The 2,468-nt window shown below is 51.2% G+C and overlaps 1 pseudogene; it reads right to left on the reverse strand.

The window, feature by feature from the left end:
* Positions 1-754: 754 nt before the first annotated feature.
* On the reverse strand, positions 755-1,749 carry LOC124647547 (annotated as a pseudogene).
* Positions 1,750-2,468: the final 719 nt, after the last annotated feature.

Genomic DNA, 2,468 nt, shown 5'->3' on the forward strand with positions numbered 1-2,468 from the left:
TTATCTATTGTAGTTTGCACTTTCTTCCAGAAAAGATTAATCGGCCTATCTCAGCATGGTGCCATGCCGTGTGCAATTGTCGTTTTATACATGTTTTGATATTTTGTATCGGTGTCGGTGCCCGCGTGCCATACCGTATGAAACTTCTCTTTTTTACTCGTTTCCAGACAATTCAGACGGACGGCGTGGTCATCAGTCGTTGCTAAGTGGTGGTTGAATTAGCCGTAGCATTTAGCAAACGCACAGTTATCTTTTAGCTCTCATAATTTATGTGGTTCACCTAGTACAACCTGTCTTTCGAGCAAAACATCTGTGGCTTCGGGATGGCGTCTGCTGTCCCGGATGGGTGCTTATTTTCTGTTCTTCCCCCCCATAATTTTTGATTTCTTCCTGCCTAATACGAATTGACAACAAACCAAACAAGTCAGGAGATTTGGCATGACTAATATTTTAGGAAGGTCAGCCAAGGGGCATGAACCAAACATGTCCTAGATTATCTTATTTTGGTGGAAAAAAACAGCGTCAACTAATATGGAAAGGAAATATCCAGTAGTACGGAGTATATAAAAGATCTCAAATATATATACGTCCTAATTTACAGCGTTTTAGCCGTAGAAGTCTCAAATTCTCAATGGATATTGTGCAAGTCCAGCGAAGTAAAGAGAACTCAAGAGTGCGGACAACTAAAACTAGATTGAGTACTTCATCATCGCCGGTACGAATCACACGCGAGTACTACTAATTAACTGCTCATTTAGCGGCCTCTTCTTCTCGAGGATTCCTGTCTTGAGCTTCTCAAGACCATCGGGCGATGCCAAGACCACATCAGGTTACCGGGAGAAGAGAGGAACCGCATGCCCGCCTCCCTCAGCACGGTGCAACCATGACGTTCGGCCAGCGCCAGTGTGGCGGTCACGGAGCTCGTGTCGATGTGCTTGCACAGCGCCTCCTCACAGGCGAGCTTCAGCTCCTCCAGCTCGTACCTGTCCGCCGCGGCGAGGAGCCGCTCCGCCATCGCCTCGAGCTCCGGCGGCGGCAAGTTGGTGTACATGAACCGGAGCAGCGCCTTGCACACGTCGGCGTCCATGTCGCCGACGCGTAGCTCGGCGACGGTGTCGTGCGGGGCGAGAGCGAGGTCCGCCTTGAAGACGGGGGATCCGGCCTCGAGCACCCATCTGTGCGCGGCGAGCGTCTGCTCGGCGCCGACCTCGATCTTCACGTCGGGTTCCTGTCTTTTCCAGATGGCTTCCGCGATGCCATGCACAGGGAACGGCTGTGGCGCCTTGGCGAGTTCCTCCGCCGCAGCGACCTCGTCCATGTAGTCCTCGGTGTTCAGCCCGAGGTTGACGGTGACCTCGCAGAGGACGGAGAGGCAGTCGTCCTCGAGGTGCTTCTCCTTGTCCGAGTACACGACGGCTTCCAGGACTTGTCGAGTATGCTCAGCTTGTACCCCACCGTGGCGTCGCTGCTCTTGGCGTGGCTGGCGTGCCGGAGAAAGAGGGAGATGCATCCCTGGTTCTCTTCCGTGTCGCCGTTTGGGTAGCACTTGATACGCCAGTTATGGCCGCCGACGCCGAACTGACCTGACTCCACGGCAGCGCCATTGGCCACCTTCTCCCTGACTTGCGTGAACCTGTGGATCCTGAAGACGTGAGAGCCGGTCGCCTGCGCCCTCGCGCCCAAGGTGGAGGCGGTGATCTGCTGCCGGCCGCCGACGCGCAGGGCGGACAAGAGCGCGGACGTCGACATGATGCCAATGTACGGGAGGGTGGATGATCGCGGCTTGCAGACATTTATATGTAGGTTATAAAATCAGGACGAGAGCGTGTTGTTCATGGCTACTTGAACAACGCATCTAATAACCCTGTTGATACCCGCACATGCATGTATTACTTCCTCAACATACCACATGGTGGTATATGTGGGCTCTGGTACGTATGCTACCCAAACAGAGTTATTACTTCGGCTACAATCAATCAATTGGGCAGACATTATTTCCTAGATATGATGTCTAAAAGGAAACATTTGCAATACGGGCTGTCCTAACTAGATAATGCAGTGGAAAGCGTTAGACTAAATGACTAATGTAATGGTTGCTGTAGGTGATCACTTTCGGTCCGTGAAGAGAAAACAACCAAAACAACGCATTGCTACGGATGCGGTCACTTACAGTCCGTGAGGAGAAAACAACCAAAACGACGCATTGCTACGGCTGCGGTGTGGTACACATGATTGAAAAAAAGGTTGATGCCATCGGATGCTATCCACACCTAGTCAACTGAGAAACTGCCAACCGTGACCGTCACTTGGTTGTTGTTTTAGCAAAAAAAAAATCTACAGTCTTTAGGTACGATCTGCACCGTGGTATGGTTGATGTTTTGGAATTTAACCGTCCAACGGGTTCTTTTCCTATGGTACAAACCGTACCCGTGGCTGGTTGTTGTTTTAGTATTTAGAAGAGTTACGGT

The sequence above is a fragment of the Lolium rigidum genome, chromosome 4, assembly GCF_022539505.1.
Source record: "Lolium rigidum isolate FL_2022 chromosome 4, APGP_CSIRO_Lrig_0.1, whole genome shotgun sequence".
Classification (NCBI taxonomy): domain Eukaryota; kingdom Viridiplantae; phylum Streptophyta; class Magnoliopsida; order Poales; family Poaceae; genus Lolium; species Lolium rigidum.